Source organism: Canis lupus, chromosome 23 (assembly GCF_011100685.1).
Source record: "Canis lupus familiaris isolate Mischka breed German Shepherd chromosome 23, alternate assembly UU_Cfam_GSD_1.0, whole genome shotgun sequence".
In the NCBI taxonomy this organism is placed as follows: domain Eukaryota; kingdom Metazoa; phylum Chordata; class Mammalia; order Carnivora; family Canidae; genus Canis; species Canis lupus.
The window spans coordinates 15,635,343-15,656,496 of NC_049244.1; the positions used below are offsets into that span (position 1 = coordinate 15,635,343).

Consider the following 21,154-nt stretch of genomic DNA (forward strand, 5'->3'; position numbering starts at 1 on the left):
TACTCCCATGCCTCGGATGTCAACTAGAGAAGAATCCAAAAGCTTTCTTACACTGGCATATTAACTAATCAAATGTATCTTGGTGGCTATCACAAAGGGAGTATGATAGGTTTGACATCTAGAATCTGCTGGACCTGAAGCTAAATTCATACCTTTTATTCTGATGATATATTAAATTTCTCTCTTTCTTATTGTTCATATTGGCACTTTTTCTAGAAGTCTGAAATGAAGTTCACAAATGGAAACACAATGTTGCCTCAAAACTAGCTGAAAATTCACCTTTCCTCTATTTTATCCTAAAACAGTGTTTTAGGAGCTTATATATCAATTATCTACATACCAGACATTATTCTAAGCACTTTGTAGTCATTAACTCATTTAACCATCATGATAAAAATTATGAAATAATACTTATGATAAATCCAATCTTGCTGTCATCTTACAGCAGGGAAAGTGAAGGTGAGGGAGAGAGAGACTGAGAGACTTGTCCAGTGTCACATGGCAAGTGATTGGTGGAACCAGGACTTATGCCTGGGCAGCATGGTCTCACAGTCCATGCTCTGAATGCCATTCTAACTCATGGTCTTATCAGTACATGAACTTCATCCTGGCTCCCTTTTAGATCTACCTCTAATGACAAATTTTTCTTCACTCAAATTTTACTTAGATCTCTGATTTCAGGACGTGTATAACCTTATTTAAAATCAGAAAACAGAAACTGATATGGAATATATCAGCCAATTTTTATTCCTCACTTAGTCAATAAAGAACATTTAGTAACTTTGTCTCTAGTCAGAAATACGGCAAGTGAGGTATTGGGACTGGAACTGGGTTTATTTGGATGAAAGAGTTTTAGAATATGAATTTGGCCACTATTTCTAAATGGGTAGCAGAAGGTGGGGTCCTTGACATTATCCCCTGAAACTTGCTGATAAGGTTTCTTATTTCAATTATTCAATTGAATATATATTAACATAAGGTCACTATCCCCCTTTGCAGTATATTCATCCTCATTATGGTTCCCTTCATTTGTGCTGTCTTAAATGCCAGTGGAATTTAATTGGGCAATGATAATAAAAAGACAATAACTTCCAACATGTTCATGGCAAAGAAGTCATAATTCCAAGTTTGTATCTTTCTGATTTCATTAAAGAATGCATCACAATGTTAAAAGCAATTTGCTTTGCTACCAGAAAAAAAAAAAAAGACGAACACTTGCTAATAATTTTCTTGAAAAAAAATTAAGATTAATTTAAGGCTGTTTCCAGTGTCATTTTCCCTTATTACTTCTTAAGTGTAAGAGAAGGATGAAAGTGGAGCTCCTACTTTACCAATAGCCCATTTTATCTATGCTACCACCCATAAGGAGTGCACCGTTAATAGTTATAAAAATTATGAATCATTGCAGTGCTTGTGAGTTGTGATTCTAGAGTTAGTTTTGCTTTCTTTTTAATTTTCCACATGGGTAATTTTTTAATAAGAAAGAAGGCAAAAACAGATGAAGAAAGCTGGAGAAGCGCACCCACATCTACATTTACATCTGAGATGAAAAGGATGGTGTGAAAATTCATCAGTAATGACACAATCACTGTGATCATTAAAGTGAGGGCACACAGAGGTGATGGGATAAACCTGGCATTAGCTGGACTGAGGAGGAAGACAATGTTTTTGTGTGTTGGGTTGTTTTGTTGAATCCATTCAGTTGTTCTCTAGCAGATCTTCAAATGTCAATTGTATTAAGAATTAACCCATTCTGAAAATAATAATGATTCTTTATATTAATAAACTCTTGAATTGATGCCATCCAGTCCTGATGAATCAAAAATGTCCAATTAGGCTTAAAACATCTTTAGAAATATTTAGCCTATTTAGGTATTATTTACCCTATTTCAAAGGAAAAATGTCCATTTCAAAGGAAATGGTTATTCATCCACTGTTTATTCAAAAAATCATTCCATAAATAGCTATTGAGCTATTTATTATGCACTCTATGCATCAGATATTTGATTCAGGATGAGCACCAAGGGGCAGGAGACAGAGGAGGGCAAAGGCATAGTAAAAAAAAAAAAATTGAATTTTGGAAAATGTTCTTCAGGAACTTAAATCCTAGGCATGGAAAGTAAAATAATAAAATTAGGCCAAGTATGATTAAGAGTCAGATGAATGTCATATAGTGAATCAGATAATAATTATCATAGGAGCACAGGTAAATTTGGCATAAAGGTAACAAACCTCCAACTTTAGGGTCCTTTACTTGGAAGGATATTCACCCTTTTACCTTAACTTGTATATGCAATTTAAAATGTTTTTTCTGAAAGTGGGACCCTCAAGTGGTATAAGCTTCAGTTCCCACAGAATGTAGATCTGTCTCTGTATAGGGATCCAGAATAGCAGAACAACAATCATCTCAAGATTTTTCTCAATGAAGATGCCTTCTTTGCATCTCTGTAAATACTATTTTGGTCATGACTAGTGGTTATCTGTTTTCTGTCCAGCTGCTAGCCTTTAGGATCCTTAAAGAACTAATTTGATTTGGTTTACAAAACACACACACACACACACACACACACACTAATTTTTTGCAAGAGACACCTGGGGCTGTCCTTCAAATCTGAACATAAAGAAAAACTTCAAGGCACATCTCTATCATAAAAAATAAAAAATATCTAGAGAAGAACAAGTATTGGTCACCAAATTGAGCCCAACTCTTCCTGGAACCAGCAAAAGAATTCAATACAGAACTAAAAGTCTTGCTTGGAGATAAGGTGTAGAGTCGTATGTACACAATTCTTTATATGCCCTCAAATAAGTCAGGAGTAGTCCCAGAGCCAAAGGCAGGACTGAAGAAGGGAGACGGCATTTCACGATGACTGCTTCAAAGTTGATAGGAATATAGGGACAAGGAATCTAACTGATCATTACAAGACATTAATGTAAATTTCATGTATAAATATAAATATATATGTATAAACTTAAATTAATTCTAGTCCATTTATTCCTTTGTTTTATGGCTCTCTGACTTTGTCGTTCTTAGAAGGAATCTCATATACACTGATATTTTTTATTCTAGAATTTTATAGTTTATACATAAGATGCTGATCCCAAAATTATTTTAGCATAAGGTTTTAAAAAGATGTTCATCTTCTTTCTTTCTCCAGGTGTCTAGTAAATTTTACCAAAAGAATTCATTTAAAAATTTGTTTCTCAGTAATCTAAAATGTGACCTTAATGTATACTAAATTCCCAGAAATATTTGGATCTATTCTTAGAAATTCTATTCTACTCCATCCATAACGCTGCATCATTTATCCATGCATGAGTATAAATTATTTTAAATATTATAGTTTTAAAGTATGTTTAAATATTCATTAGGATTATTCATTTGCTGCCCTTTATTCACAATATTTCTTTAAATTTCTTTGCTGTTCTTGGGTGCTTCCATCTTATTTGAAGTTCTGATATGTGATGTTTCCTTTGTTTATATAGAATTAAATGTACAGATATGTTAGATATTTCTTTGTTCTTTAATCATTAATTCAAATCAGATATTTGCTTTCAAAACCCCATTACCCATATTTGACTTTTTTTCAGGCTTTTAAAAACATAATCTGTCTAAATTGCTTAGAAAATCTTTATGATACACATTGCTAAAATGTAGATTTGGTTATAAAATGCCTGCCAGTCAAATCCATCTCCCATGATGAAGGAAGGCTCTCTCTTACTTACTGTGGAAAGCTTAAAATGAAGGTGTCATCCTTGTCCCTCAAAACCACTTTAATAATGGTCCCCTACTGTTACAGAACTCTACCATCTTATTGAAGTCAGCTGTTTTCCTGAGAGCTCCATTACCTGTGGCTGTTTTCATTCACACACATTATTAAACAACAACAAGCTAAAGCAAAATTCTCTAAATTAAACCAAAGCAAATCCTTCAATAAGTCAAAAAGAAGTATTGTGATTTAAAAATAAAAATAATTGTATCTCATTCTATTTTATAAGGTTTCTAAAAACTAACTTGCTACTAATTATATCTTGTGTTTGCTTAGAATGAATAATTAATATTAATAAACTATTGTCATATTTTTGCCTGATCTTATAAAACAAATAACATTAGCTTATCTATTAATGTTATGTTTACATCTATTCTTGACCCCAAAAGAATTCGATACATAATGTGTTTTTATTGAAAGTTAACTTAATAAAAAGTAAATTAATGAAATAAAGGAAAAGTTTTGTATTATTATTTGCTGAGCTTTCTTCTTATATTTTGTTCAATTCTGGGCAATATATGAAAATTAAAATTCCTGGCTCACTTGAGCTGTAGCAGAATCAAAAAGCAGTATGCTCAGCATAGGCTTAAAATATGCTATTTGTTTACCCTTCTCATTAATTTCTTAACTAACTCTCCCACAAACATCAAAAAGATTCATTTGAAAACTGTGACTTGACATATAATAAACCCAATTAAAAAACACTCACACACAGAGATACATACACACACATTTACACATTTGTGCAGCTCTTAATGGTGCCAATAAATCAACTCAAAACTATAAAAAAGTAATTAGGAACAAAGAAATGACCTGTCTTGATGTTGCTTTTTTTCTCAATATGATTCTAACTCGATTATACATGCATATCTAATTACTACATCTGATGACCTATGGTCATAGCTTGATTTCTGTATTACAAATGGCCTGACATTTAATTAGTTTGTGTGATTAAATTATGTAAATATCTACATGGTGACCAAATGATTAAAACTTTTTTTTTACCTCTAGTTTCTCAGCAATGGAGTTAACTATATCTGCCCACATATACAGTATGTGAACAGACTCATACAAAAATCCTTCCAAGTGAAAGAAAACTACAGTTATTCAAATTAAGATTGAAAGATACATCATTGAGTACATCTTACAAGAGGTGCAGTGGAATAGTGTAGGACTTCAATCATTGCAAAAACTTCAAACCTAAATTATAATAACAAGGATAGTTCTGGTAAACCAGTTTTCCATTTCTCATTTATTCTCATTTAATTCTCTTAGGAATGGATAACTATATATAATATATATAATATATATATATAATTCAAATCAGATATTTGCCATATATATATATATTTGAGTATGTGTTTATTATAAGAAATGACTAATTTATATACATTTTGATTAAATTTCAGTGATTGCCATCATGACATCAAGTTTATTTCTGGCTTTCGTGCATCCCAAGTCAACTATGGATTCTTCACAGCTTGTCACCTGAATTGCAACAGTTCTACTCTCAAAGCTCTGGTACAAGCATCAGTGAATTCAGGTGTTCTCAAACTGCAAAATGTGAATATGTTGTGAGTCCCAATGAGACCTGAAGAACAGTAAGGAGAAAATGACCCCCACCCCCATTTACATAATCAAGTTGAATGAAGCAGGGAACAATGGTTTTCTCTTAAAAGAGGTCTATATTAATATAGGACATCCTCTTGCCATCCTAGAAGCATGTTATATACATCTGTCTCATTCATCTTTACCCCATCCATATGAAGGTAGTGAGTACAGAAGCTCCTAATTATCCAGAGACAGTAATAAAAAACAAAAAAGTTACACTGAAATCTACTACCAATTCTGAAATCTCACTTAGCCAATGCATTCAATGTAAGCTCAACCAGAGATTTTTTATTTCCATAATAGATAAGAACAAAGTTAACTGATATTTGAATCTCAAACATTAAAACTACTTGTCTAGAGAAAGAAAACTTCACAAATTTGACTTTGATCCAATAGTAGGTTACTTCTTAAACTGCTAACTATATGACTGTCAGGATTAAATGATTTACCTTAAAAACAGTAAGTTACTTGATGAAACCTCCACATCCTCCAGAAGATAAAAGTACATGTAGACTGAATTTCTTTTCTCCTAATTTTATAGCAAAAGTGTTAGAATGCTTCAAATTGTCAGTTATCTGAAAACAATGGATGTAAGCAATCTAGAAACTAATGAATCTATAATCAGGGAAACTCATGGCTCTAAAGGAGAGAATGATGAAAATAAGGGGGGTATTAGTAAAAGCAGAGAAAAAAGCAAGCCAAAAACTTTGAAAAACAACAAATAAGAAGAGAGAAACAAGATATGATTCAATTAAAGGTTATAGAATTAGAAGGTGGAAATGATTAAAAATAATGGACTCAATGTGAACTCCATGAATTTAAAATGAAAGAAGCTTCAAGTCCAAAATGGAAGACTGAAGGCCTACATATATCTCATGTCCCTCAGTAAATACATTGAGATAAAAGCATAAACATATAAGAAAAAACGAACTTATAAAAAATGGGAATCATCATCAGGCAAAAGATGTTAACAAACTTCAGAAAATTACAAAATACATGACACAGTGAAGTAGGGATAAGCTGATAACCCTTCTCTAGAAAAGGGTCAGAGAGTAAATATTTCAGTCTTGAAGGACCATACAGTCTGTCATAAATACTCAACTTTGCTGTTGTAGCACAAAACACCCATCAATCATATCTAAAAGGATGAATGCAGTTGTTTTCCAATAAAACTTCACCAAAACAGGGATCCCTGGGTGGCGCAGTGGTTTAGCGCCTGCCTTTGGCCCAGGGCGCGATCCTGGAGACCCGGGATCGAATCCCACGTCAGGCTCCCGGTGCATGGAGCCTGCTTCTCCCTCTGCCTGTGTCTCTGCCTCTCTCTCTCTCTGTAACTATCATAAATAAATAAAAAAAAATTTAAAAAAAAAAAAAAAAACTTCACCAAAACAGACAGGTGGCCCATGGCTATAGTTTGCCAACCCCTTCAATGAAAAACATTTCTGCAGTCACGGTATTAGCCACTCTGCTGATCAAAGATCCATAATTTCTGAGCTGAAAGATAAAAGAAAAACCAGAGTAAAATGTGAAAATAAAGGGAAGAAGATTTTACAAGGCCTCACTATGGAATAACAGTGCTAGTTACTCCTTCTTTAATCCTCAGTACACATAAAAGTAGACAACTCAACTCTAATCCCTAAGGAGAAAAAGGTGAAGGTTCTTCCTTAAAGAAACTGTGTGATTTCTATCAGTAGTGTTGATATCTTAAACAAAGCCCTCTTCTTCTGGCATTTGGATCGTGTTTATCCTGAATTCAAGTCTGACCTCTTATATACACTGTGCATCAATTCAGTTAGACTGCCTACACTGGAAAGATGCCCATTGTAAAACAGATGAAACTGTTCAATACTGAACAAAACCCACAACACCTACACTGTGTTGAATATGAAAAAGTAAGCAGCGATCATCAGACGTGCGAAAATCTAATTGAACAAATGAGAAAGACCAAATTGTCCCCAAAGTAAACAAATAATACAAGAAATTAAAATTAACTTTTTAAAAAATATACAGTATGCTCCTTAAAATTTAAGAAGACATTATACATTCAAGAAAACAAAACAAAACAAACAAAAAAAGAAAACAAAACAAAAATCAGGGACCATGAAAGAATTCTCCAAGATTAAAAAACAATTTTAAAAAAATTCAATAGAGTGGCTGAATGATAACTTCAAATAACTACATCAGAAAATAATTAAATAGGAGAAATAAGGGGGGAGGCGTCTGCATGGCTCAGTCAGTTAAGCGTCTGACTCTTGATTTTGGTTCATGTTATGATCTCAGGGATGTGTAATCGAGCCCTATGTTCTCTCTCTTCGTCTTCCTCTGCCCTCTGCCCACTTCACCCCTGCTCACACATGAGCACTTTCTCTCTCTCTCTCAAGAAAAAAAAAAAAAAAAAAAAGGAGAAATAAGAGCTAACATTGGTAAATGCTACACATGCCAGGCATTATTATAAACAGGCTTCCTGTTATCAATTCACTTAATCCTCTACATTACTAAAAGCTAGCTTCTATTATTTTCAATTTACAGATAAGAAAACAATTACCTATTGTTTTATGATATATAAAAGGTACATATATATACCATATCCTCTTTATTCATTCATGAGTCAGTGGACATTTGGGCTATTTCCATAGTTTGGTTACTGTTAATAGTGGTACTGTAAACATTGGGGTGCATTTACCCCTTTGAATTTGTATTTTTGTATCCTTTGGGTAAATACCTAGTAGTGCAATTGCTGGATTGTAGGGAAATTCTATTTTTAAATTTTTGAGGAAACTCCATACCATTTTCCAGAGTGGCTGCACTGGTTTGCATTCCCACCAACAGTGCAAGACAGACTCTTAATTACAGAGAACAAACTGGGTTGATGGAGGGAGGTGGGTGGGAGATGGGCTAGATGGGTGAGGGATTAAGGAGGGCACCTGTTATGAGGAGCACTGGGTATTGTATATAAGTGATGAACCACTGGATTTTACTCCTAAAATCAATATTGACCCCTGCTTTTAACTATCATATTCAAAAGGTGAAATACATGAGATATGGACAAAATAATCAGGAGCCTAATATTATACCACCAGGAAGTTATTCAAGTAAGAATAGAAAAACAAAACATAAACAAGATGAAATTATCACAAAGAAAATGTCTTTGAAGTGTAAAAGAAAATGTATTTTTAGATTTAAATGATCTAAGAATTGCAAAGAGGATGATTAAAACAATGTCTTACGCTTTAAAAAGAACTCAAAATGGATGAAAGATCTAAATGTGAGACAAGATTCCATCAAAATCCTAGAGGAGAACACAGGCAACACCCTTTTTGAACTCGGCCACAGTAACTTCTTGCAAGATACATCCACGAAGGCAAAAGAAAAAAAAGCAAAAATGAACTATTGGGACTTCATCAAGATAAGAAGCTTTTGCACAGCAAAGGATACAGTCAACAAAACTAAAAGACAACCTACAGAATGGGAGAAGATATTTGCAAATGACGTATCAGATAAAGGGCTAGTTTCCAAGATCTATAAAGAACTTCTTAAACTCAACAGCAAAGAAACAAACAATCCAACTTTGAAATGGGCAAAATACATGAACAGAAATCTCACAGAGGAAGACATAGACATGGCCAACATGCACATGAGAAAATGCTCTGCATCACTTGCCATCAGGGAAATACAAATCAAAACCACAATGAGACACCACCTCACACCAGTGAGAATGGGGAAAATTAACAAGGCAGGAAACCACAAATGTTGGAGAGGATGCGGAGAAAGGGGAACCCTCTTACACTGTTGGTGGGAATGTGAACTGGTGCAGCCACTCTGGAAAACTGTGTGGAGGTTCCTCAAAGAGTTAAAAATAGACCTGCCCTATGACCCAGCAATTGCACTGTTGGGGATTTACCCCAAAGATGCAGATGCAATGAAATACCAGGACACCTGCACCCCGATGTTTCTAGCAGCAATGTCCACGATAGCCAAACTGTGGAAGGAGCCTCGGTGTCCATCGAAAGATGAATGGATAAAGAAGATGTGGTCTATGTATACAATGGAATATTACTCAGCCATTAGAAACGACAAATACCCACCATTTGCTTCAACGTGGATGGAACTGGAGGGTATTATGCTGAGTGAAATAAGTCAATCGGAGAAGGACAAACATTATATGTTCTCATTCATTTGGGGAATATAAATAATAGTGAAAGGGAATAGAAGGGAAGGGAGAAGAAATGGGTAGGAAATATCAGAAAGGGAGACAGAACATAAAGACTCCTAACTCTGGGAAACGAACTAGGGGTGGTGGAAGGGGAGGAGGGCGGGGGGTGGGGGTGAATGGGTGACGGGCACTGAGGGGGGCACTTGACGGAATGAGCACTGGGTGTCATTCTGTAATGTTGGCAAATTGAACACCAATAAAAAATAAATTTATTACTAAAAAAAAAGAAATGACAAATACCCACCATTTGCTTCAACGTGGATGGAACTGGAGGGTATTATGCTGAGTGAAATAAGTCAATCGGAGAAGGACAAACATTATATGTTCTCATTCATTTGGGGAATATAAATAATAGTGAAAGGGAATAGAAGGGAAGGGAGAAGAAATGGGTAGGAAATATCAGAAAGGGAGACAGAACATAAAGACTCCTAACTCTGGGAAACGAACTAGGGGTGGTGGAAGGGGAGGAGGGCGGGGGGGGGTGGGGGGTGAATGGGTGACGGGCACTGAGGGGGGCACTTGACCGGATGAGCACTGGGTGTCATTCTGTATGTTGGCAAACTGAACACCAATAAAAAATAAATTTATTATAAAAAAATTCTCATTAACTTGAAACATCAAAGATAACAGGGAAATCCTAAAAATGTCTACTAAAAAAGAAATTCCAAGTTAAAGGCCTAACCCAGTAGGACAATTGAGGAAATTCTCAGGATGACAGCTATGCAAAAGGCTTAGAGAACATATAGTCCTGGATAAAGAAGGAGGACACAATATTTTTGAAGCAATTATCTGGGGAGAATAGAGAAATTCAGTAATATAAAACATGATTAAGTTTCCAGATTAACTAAAGGCACATTCTTCTTTTTTTTTTTTTTTTATAAACATCAACAAAAACCAAAGACAATTAGAAAATCTGGGGGAAAAAGAATGGAAAGGAAAAGAAAAAAATGTAAAAGTCATAAAGAAACATGATTTTAAAAAAAAAAAAATTCAAACATATGGATTTTCCTGTAATTTTTCATGCTATTGACTTCTAGAAAAATGCCATTGTCATTAGAGAATATACTCTGAATGACTGTTGTAATTTGATATTTGATGAGTCTTGCTGTTTGATCCATTTATGGTCACTTTTCATAAAAGTTCCATGTGTGCAGAGAATGATTACTGTGCATTTGTTGGATACAAATTATTTTTATATTCATTAGGTAAAAACTGATAATCATTACTTAAATTTCTACTGATTTCTGAAAGTAGTTAAAATCCCCCACTATGATTATAAATTTGTCTATATTTACTTTTTTGCCAAACATATTTAATATATTTTGGGGCCCTATAATATAGCTTCATTGCATGAGCATTACTCATTTCTCTGGGACTCCAAATAAAGGTATGACATATCTGATCATTCCTTTAATGCTCTTGTCCATAATTTTCTACCATTTAAGGATAGAAATCTATGCTTTAAAAAATTGTTTTACTTTTTCCGATCTATTTTTTTCATTCACTACTTTCCTACATCCTATCTAATGTAATGTACACACTGAATTATTTCAGTTATTGTGCTTTTCAGACCTCAAATTTTCATTTGGTACCTACTCAAATCTTCTATTTTATTTTCTACAGTTCCAATTTCCTGTTTTATTTATAACTTTGGCTTTTGTTCTTTGAGCATAGTAAGCAGTCTGAGCCTGACAGTCTCAAATATCTAAAGTCTTTGTGAATCTTTCCATTCTCTGCAGTTTCTGCTGGTTATTATTCATGGTGTCTTATTCCTTTGAGTGTCTCATTACCTTTGACTGTGTCTTGGACATTTTATTGTAAAAAATTATTCATAGGAATAATTTGAGGCATGAGATGATGACAAATCCCTCCAAACAGGTTCTATTTTGTTTTGCTTTGGCAAGGTGTTAAGTGTTCCACTAGTGGATCACTAGATAATGTAAAAACCAGGCTGCAAGTTTATTTCCAAAGTCTACTCATATCCTAGGGTATAGCTTTTGGGGTCTCTGCTTGAAGTGGAAGTGGCTTTACTGGTGTCTCTACATTTGCTGGGCCATGGGTATGTACTTTTGATCCCTCCTAACCCCATGAGGTTGCCAAAGTAGTTGAGTTTGACAGGTCATTTTTGGATTTAAACAAAATAAAACAAAACCCATTAGCCAAAGCAGCTTTATGTGCTAAGCTAATCTATCTGAGTTCTTGTCCTCTCCAAGATTTTGGTTTAGAACGTCCTCACTGTATCTTTAATTCGTTAATGCTTTTAAGAATTTTTTAAAAGATTTTATTTATTTATTCACGAGAGACATAGAGAGAGAGAGACAGAGAGGCAGAGACACAGGCAGAGGGAGAAGCAGGCTCCACGCAGGGAGCCCGATGCGGGACTTGATCCCGGGTCTCCAGGATCATGCCCTGGGCTGAAGTCGGCGCTAAACGGCTGAGCCACCCGGCTGCCCAAGAATTTTTTTTTTCCCAAGAATTTTTAAATATATTTTATGTAACTATGTAACATGTTGGTTGTCCTAAGCAGTATGACAGGTCCAAATTGCTCTGACAACCTTTCCGTAGAGCTTAAAATATTGTGTTTCATTGCTTATATTTCTTGTTAACCAGTAACTCTCCCTGTATACAGACAACTGCTTTAATGTTCTATATCCATGTCTCAGAGGAAAAATGCACAGCGCAGTGCAAAGAATAAAAAGTCAAATTATTTTATTTTGCATTTTAACAGCCTTGATCAGGATAAATATGCATTAGTTTTGGTAGATGACACATTTAAGATCAAAACTATTCACTCACCATCTGGGCAAATGTCCCTCAAGTGAGCTGAAGAAGTGAGTCAATGGGAAATCTACAAAGTAAGATCTCAGTCAATGTGCCCCCAAGAAGACCCTGTTCCCTAAAACCTGAAAAACCTCCTCAGTGGCTTGGTCAAGTACCCAAATTTCAAGAAGAAGAAGGTAGTACAAAGAATTAGGAAAGTCATATAGGTTTATAACCAAGTAGAAACCAAGAAAGCAGTTAGATTATAGAGTCCCACCCCTAAACACAAAGTCTCACTCCTTGTGACAAAACAGTAAGAGTTAAAAGGTCCAGGTAATGAGTCTAGGCAACAGCCTGAAACAGTGTCCCAGGTTTGCCCCTTGGCAGTTAAATGATGCCCATACATCTTCATAATTTAAGGAGGCAGTGAAGGATTTTTGATAGGCCTAATCAAAAGCCCATAACCCCAAGTGGGTTGAAAACATATTAATTATTCCTTGCAACCCAGAGAGAAGAGAAAGTTATTGTCAGGGATCTGGACTTGTACAAGTCTTGCTAGAAGAAGAGTATAGAGCTAATGAGTGATCTGTAGGGACTGATGACCAAGTACCAGATAGGATAGTGTTCATCTCTGCCAAGACGAAAATGGACAGATGTCATCCTAAAATAAGGTTTACTCCTTCCTCTAGGTTTTCAACATATTAAGTGATCCCTTTTCATTGGGAAACATACTCAGTGGTCCTGTTAAGATAATAACCTTTTAAAATTGTAGTGAATTGTACGTAATAAAACATATCCTTGGCTTGTACGTTATCTTTGATCTCTCTCTCATTTCCACATTCCTGTGTTGTATTAGTCTCCAAAGGCTGCCATAACAAAGTGCCACAAGTTGAGTGGCTTAACCAACAGAATCTTATTGTCACCCAGTTCTGCAGGCTAGAAGCCCTAGATCAAGGTGCTGGCATGTACAGATAGTACTTCCAAGGGCTGGGAGGTGGAATCCCTGCCACGTCTCCTCCTAGCATCTAGGTTTGCCAGCAAATCCCTGGCATTCCTTGGCTTGTAGACTTAGCATCCCAGTCTGATCTCTGTTTTCATCTTCACGTGGCATTCACCCTGAGTCTCTTCACATAGTCTTCCCTCTGTGCAGGTCTATTTCTGTGTCCAAATTTCCCCTTTTCATAAGGGCACCAGTCAAATTGGATTAGGTCCCATCTTAATGACTTCATTTTAAATGATCTCTGTAAAGACCCTATTTCCAAATAGGGCCACATTCTGAAGTCCTGGGGGTTAGAACTTCAATGCATCTTTTTATAGGATACAATTCAACCCATAACATATACCATCACTCACTTTCACCCCAACCCTAATTAGCACCTCATCTCTGGTCCTCACATTAGAAGTGGGGGGAGTACATCAATTTGACACATTCTGTGATAATGAAAAAAGCAGAAAATTTATCTTTGAAGTTTTTATTTCTTTAAAGCCATACATGAAGAACCCAAGACAAGTGGCTATAATTCTTCTATGATACCCATTCTCTGACCCCTAATAAATATTTAAAAGTAAAAAAATGGGTAGATTTGGAGTCTCCATACTGTTAAGGTTGTCAAATACTCTATCTAATAGAATCAATTAACTATTCTACTCTCCCCACTCCAAAACACTTATTAAGCTATGGAAGATTGATACATTTCTTTTGATCATGATTCCCACTGCTATCTGTTTTGGTGGGGAAAAAATAAAAATATAGCATGAATAAGACTGAGTATATGGCTGAACTGTAGCAGAATGGTGTTAGCTATTAAAAATGGTGGTGAGGGTGTCTGGGTATCTTAGTTGGTTAAGTTTGGTTAAACATCTCCCTCCTGCTCAGGTCATGATCCCTGGACCCACTCCATGGGAAGCCTGCTCTCCCTCTCCCTCTGCCCGCTACTCCCCCTGCTTGTTCTCTCTCTCTGTCAATAAATAAATAAAACCTCTAACAATTAAAAAAATAGGCACCTGGGTGGCTCAATGGTTGAGCATCTGCCTTTGGCTCAGGGCATGATCCCAGGATCCTGGGATCTAGTCCCACATCAAGCTCCCCACAGGGAGCCTGCTTCTCCCTCTGCCTATGTCTCTGCCTCTCTCTCTCTCTGTGTGTCTCTCATGAATAAGTAAATAAACAAATAATTTAAAAATAAATATGATGGAGGAGAAAAATGGGGAGAAAGAGAATTGGGGGAATTTAGTGTAATATTCACCAACAGGTTTCACTGGAATTAGAAAAGATGCTCATCCTTGAATACTTCCAGAAAAAAAGAGGCTTGGCTGAATTATTTTAGGCTAAACTCCCCTAGGTCAACAGCTGAATGCCCAGCATTTATATGAAGAGAAACTAAGTTTCAAAATGTTGCTTTACATCTATCAGTTTCAACTATAAGCAATGCAGTTGTGTTCCCCTTCAAAGGAAAGAATCCTGACTTATCTTTATATTTGGTAAGCCCTTTTCAGTGGTTATCACTTACTCTTGTACACAGTAGGGCTTTAATAAATCATTAAATAAATGCATACGGGCACATATACATTTTTTCATTTAAAATTATGACTCTTAGGCAGTTCCACACTCTTGTGCATTGAACTCCTTGATTAATTCTACTTTTGAGACTATTTATTTCCTCTCTTTCCCAATTCAGTTTTCATTGTGTCTTTTAATGAATGTGATTTTTTTATGAAGAGGAAAAATGAATATAGTACATTTTAGTATTTGAGAGCTGAAAATAACAAGAAACAAGTAAAAGAGGTGTTGTTTATAAATTTTTTAAAAAGATTTATTTATTTATTCATGATAGACACAGAGAAAGAGACAGAGAGGCAGAGACACAGGAGGAGGGAGAAGCAGGCTCCATGCCGGGAGCCCAACACGGGACTCGATCCGGGGACTCCAGGATCGCGCCCTGGGCCAAAGGCAGGCGCTAAACCACTGACCCACCCAGGGATACCCAGAGGTGTTGTTTTTTATGTGAAATTAAAACCATCCCTGGGGATCCCTGGGTGGCGCAGCGGTTTGGCGCCTGCCTTTGGCCCAGGGCGTGATCCTGGAGACCCGGGATCGAATCCCACGTCGGGCTCCCGGTGCATGGAGCCTGCTTCTCCCTCTGCCTATGTCTCTGCCTCTCTCTCTCTCTCTCTCTCTCTCTCTCTCTGTGTGTGACTATCATAAATAAATAAAAAAGTAAAATAAAATAAAATAAAACCATACCTGTACACAGTGGGAAAAGTACATACCATTAAGCACTTCAGTTTTTTAAAAGTACAGGCCTAGATAAGGCATTTGCATTATTGAAGAACTGTACTTGTTTAGAAGCATATAGACATATATGCATAAGCATATAGGCAAAACATAGTATCTGTTTTTTGTTTACAAATGTGAATTCACCAACAACTTATACTTCCTGAGCTTCTGAACCTATGTCTTTTTCATATAGCATCCCTGGTAACCCTGGTAAACTGCTTCCAAAGCAATAATCATTAGCCAATCTCCCAGGCTCCATGACATTTCAGTTCAGATGTTAGCCTACTACTACTGGTCCATGGGCCAAAACCAGCATTTGCTTGTATGAATGGAAAACAGCCACATGTTTCTCTTTATGGATTTTTCTAGGCTGCTTTTGGCCTAAAATGGCACCGTAGTTGAGACAGAGACCCTGTGACTGGCAAAACTGAAGTATTTACTACCTGGCCACTCACAAAAAAGGTTCATCAATAGTAACTTCTGATATAGACAATGGCTGATGTTCTGAACTGATTGGTTTTTTTTTTTCTTTTAAAGTATCTTTAATGATTGCAACTCTTACATTTTAGGGGTACATTTTCAAAAACAGTAAAAAGTATGGTGAATCATATAGATAACAACTATAGATAGATAAAATCATTTTGACCAAACTTGCTTTATATTAAGGCAAAGTCAAGCTTCTTTGGGTTCACAGAACAGATGTCTCGGTGAAGTTATCATCAAAGGAGAGGCATATTGTATAGATCTGGAGTATGAGAGCCAAATGCTGGGGCAGCTCCTGGAATCAATATTTTTTTAAATTTAAAATTCAATTAATTAACATATAATTTATAATTGGTTTCAGAGGTAAAGTTCAGTGATTCATCAGTCTTACGTAACACCCAGTGCTCATCAAATCACCTGCCCTCCTTAATGCCTATCACCCAGTTATCCAATCCCCCCTGCTCTTCCCCTCCAGGGACACTCAGTTTCTTTCCTATGATTAAGAATCTCTTACAGTTAGTCTCCCTTTCTGATTTCATCTTATTTTTACACCTGAATTGATTCTTTTTTCTCTTTGTAGACAAGTCCAATCACTAAATTATTTTGCTTAAATGTTTGTTTTCACTTAACTATATATATGGACATGCAAAAAATCAGTTTTGAGGAAATCGTTCTGTTAGTGTGAAGTTACCCCTTCCTTGGATGAAGATTCTCTTAGCTGCCTTCTGAAACAAAGGAATACTTTCCTACCGAGGCAAAAGTACAACTTTATTAGAAGTCTCCAATTCCATTCAAAAGAATCCTTCTTAGAAACACTTATGCTCTTGATAGTTCTGTCTATGCTCTCCTTGCATTACTTTCCCCACTTCACGTGTAAAATCAGAGTTAGAATCTTATGCCTATGTTTTCCTCTTCCCCTTCTTCTTTTAGCTTGCTCTTTATCACTTTCTACCTGTCAATACAGAACGTCCTCATTTTTCTTATAAAGTACTCTCATATATCCACTTCAGAATTCAAATTAATTTAGTCTCACAGTCCCTCGTTAACGAGTATGTCTTCCTCCTGCCTGTCGTTCCTCCTACATGTTGACAGGAAAAGATTTGTTTTTACATTTCTTAAAACTATAAAAGTTAAAAAGCAATCCAGTCAACTATCCTTAATAATGCTTCATTTTAGTTTCCACATATAAGTTTGTGATGTGTTTGTCCACGGATCACTGCAAAACTGGTTGTCTTCTTTTTATGGAACTGTAACCAGTTGCATTAGTGGAGGATTTCAGACAGCTGCAATAAGATAGTTTCTTTCCTCTCCTAAATCTTGGTTTGGAAAATGATTTTTGTACGCATACTAAGAGAGAAGAAGTTGCTAGAATTTCCTTTCTCCACTCTCATTCCAGCAAAGATATATAGACTGCCCAAGGCCCATGTGTGAGGATACCCCTTGCTTGCGGAGGAGGGGGACATGCAGGGAGATGCAGCGAACAGTGCAGGGTAACAGCTCAGCTGAGGGCATGAGTCTAAGGAAAGTGGGATAAATGTCTCCTTGAACTTAGGGCAGAGAGCGTGGAAATGGCTGCAGACTCAGGGCTCAAGACTGGAGGGTGCAGCGTGAGAGGGACCTCGGGGCTCAACGGAGCAGCAGAGCTCAGGAAACAGGATGGGACTTCCAAGCTCCAAAGGACAAGAATTTTATGATAAATCTGGTAAACACCACTGATGAAACACCTGGCCCCTTCCCAACTCAAGAGGCCAGAAGACGTAAAATCGTGTATAGCCTGGAAGGGAACCTCCAAAATGGCTAAGACTGACTTTCCTACCAGATTGTCAGTGGGTGCCTTGGAGCAAAGTAAGTCTGATTTAGGAAAGACAAAAGAGGGAAATACTTGGAGCTAGAACTACTACTTGGTACACTATGAACCCCAAATGAGTTAAATTTCAAGGATAAATTGTATGAACAATGTAGTCATCTAATCTCATTTGGCAACAAAAACTACACAATCTAATAGATTTTTAGCTCAGCCATCCAGAGACTTAGATTCAAATATAGTACTCAATAAAAGTAATTACTTTTTTCAGATTTGTGGTGCTTCTTGTACTTAATCTCTTTGTTTCCATTACACATTTACTTGCTTTTTATCCTGAATTGCACTATTTTGTGGATTGTTTTGTTCAATTTATAATTTGCTTCAAATCCTACTTAAAAGCTGAATGTGCACACTAAATAAGGGATTGATTCAAGTTCCTTAGTGTCACATTTCTTTAGAATTAATTTTGTTCTAACTAATCTAATCCCATTATAATATAGGAAAAAAAAATGTTATTCCCCCAAGGTGTTTCATGTAGCTCTAGTTGAAATGCTTTCTCATTGCAATTATTTCATGTAGGAGAAATAAAGTTTGTTTTTAAACTAAAGTCACTTTTAAAAACCCAAATGGTTCCATTATGTACACTATCTAACCAAGATTACAAGAACATTGTAATTTATCAAATTTATTCATTTGTGTTCCTTGAAAGCATTTTTAATTTTGAAATATTTCTGGAAGTATATATAACAGAGCATGTATGAGACCTAACTAATAGCATTTTAGTATTTCTTCTTTCAGCTTTATTTTTTGTAAAGGAAAAAAAAAATCACAAATACAACTAAGGCTTTACCATACCAATCTTTTCCAATTATCCTATATGTGTGTGTGTGTGTGTGTGTGTGTGTGTGTGTATATATATATATAAAATTTCAATTCCTTAAAGTAGGCATTATACCCAAACTGGTGCATATCTTACTAATATATACATCTCTATCCTCTAATCACTTATGTCTCTATCCACAAAAATGTATAAAATTACCTAAACATGACATAAATGGCATCTTAATGGATATGGTGTCCATTAAAACTTGTTTTTCTAACAATTAAAATAATTTCTGAAGATAATCCATACATTATTTTAAGAAGTAGATCCTGTATAAAGCATTTTCTCAAGAGTTATGTGCTTTATATGTGTATATACATATTTTTTAAATCTCAGCTTATACCTTAGAAGTTATTATAAATTCCTATAACAAATTATACACAGAGATCCCTGTTCTATCACCATGAGGATCCTTTGTGTTGCCCTTTCATAAGCACACCCCCTCTCTCTATACTGATATTCTAATTTCTAAACCCTGGAACTATTCATCTGCTTTTCATCTCTATAACTTTATCATTTCAGGAATGTTATATAAATGCAATCATATGGTTTGTAACCATTGGATTGTTTTTTTTTTTTTTTACTTTTTGTGGGTTGCCTGAACATTCTTTCATTCATTCATTCATTTACTCATCCATTCATAGTGTTGTTGTATGTATCACTTTGTACAGTTTCTTAGTGGTTTCTCTAGAATATACATACATACATACATGTATGCAAGCATGCATGCATATATGCATACATATATAAAATCATAATCTGGGATTCCTGGGTGGCGCAGCGGTTTAGCACCTGCCTTTGGCCCAGGGCACGATCCTGGAGACCCGGGATCGAGTCCCATGTCGGGCTCCCGGTGCTTGGAGCTTGCTTTTCCCTCTGCCTATGTCTCTGCCTCTCTCTCTCTCTCTCTCTCTCTCTCTCTGTGACTATCATAAATAAATAAAAATTTAAAAAATTATAAAAAAATAAAATCATAATCTACTGGTATTGACATGTTTTTTAAAAGATTTATTTATTTATTTATTTATTTATTTATTTATTTATTTATTTATTTATTTATTTTAGAGGGAGAACACATAAGCAGAGGAAGAGGCAGAGGGAGAGGGAGAAGGAGAGGATCTTCAAGCCAACTTCTTGCTGAGGGCAGAACCCAAGCAGAGCTGAATCTCAGGATGCTGAGATCAGGACCTGAGCCAAAATCAAGAGTCAGACTTAACCAACTGAAACACCCAGGACCCCCTGTCATTCTTGAAGGGTAGGTCTCCTAGTTTAAAATCCTTTGAATTTTCCTTCATTTAGAATGTATCCATCTCCTCTTCTTCCCAAAGGATAGTTTCACTGGCTATAGAATTTGCAGTAGACAGTTCATTACTTTCAGCACTTGAAAAATTCAGTCGTGTCCTTCTGGTCTCCATGGTTTCAAATGAGAACCCTGCTGTCATCTGAACTGTTCTATTCTTACAGGTAATATGTTGTTTCTCTCCTACTGCTCTCAAGATTTTCTTTGTATTTAGAAGTTTCATAATTATGTGTCTTGGTATGAATTTCTTCAAGTTCATCTACCCTGCTGGGTTTATACAACTTCTTGAATCTATATGCTTCTGTGCAAATCTGGAAAGTTTTTAGCCCTCATTTCTTCAAATACTCTTTCAGCATCAGCCTCTTTCTCCTCTCCTACTAGAACATCACCATAAAGGTTAAATCTGTTTTTAATTACCCTACAGTTTCCTGAGATTCTGTTCATTTTTTCCCAGTCCATTTCTCTCTATTGTTCAGAGTGAGTAAATTTTATCATTTGTCCTCATGGTCACTCACTCATTCATCATCTCCTCTCTGTTCATGAGCCCATGTTTTGAGTTTTTAATCTGTTATCCTATTTTTCAGCTCTTATTTTCCAGTCGGTTAATTATTTTTTTAACAACTTCCATTTCTAGATGGGTTTTTTTTTTAAGATTTTATTTCTTTATTCATGAGAGACACAGAGAGAGAGAGAGAGGCAGAGACACAGGCAGAGGGAGAAGCAGTTTCCATGCAGGGAGCCTGATGTAGGACTCGATCCCAGGTCTCCAGGATCACACCCCAGGCTGCAGGCATCACTAAACCACTGCGCCACCAGGGCTGCCCTAGATGGGATTCTTCTATAGTTGTTTTTTTTCCCCTGTTTTTCTATTATTTGTTTCCCGGATATTTGTTTTTTTTTTAATAATAAATTTATTTTTATTGGTGTTCAATTTGCCGACATACAGAATAACACCCAGTGCTCATCCCATCAAGTGCCCCCTCCCCAGTGCCCATCACCCATTCACCCCCCACCCCCCACCCTCCTCCCCTTCCACCACCCCTAGTTTGTTGC

The 21,154-nt window shown here is 36.0% G+C and overlaps 1 protein-coding gene and 1 long non-coding RNA gene across 14 annotated transcripts in view; both read right to left on the reverse strand.

Annotated features, from left to right (window-relative positions):
* The window catches only part of RBMS3 (RNA binding motif single stranded interacting protein 3), a 1,328,331-nt gene that overhangs the window by 929,561 nt on the left and 377,616 nt on the right, over window positions 1-21,154 (reverse strand). The gene's annotated exons all lie outside the window — the stretch shown is intronic.
* On the reverse strand, window positions 5,149-6,567 carry LOC119865361. The gene is made up of 3 exons (XR_005376926.1): window positions 6,484-6,567; window positions 5,831-5,910; window positions 5,149-5,324 (listed from the first exon to the last, which is right to left on the reverse strand). It is a non-coding gene; the product is annotated as an uncharacterized LOC119865361 (long non-coding RNA).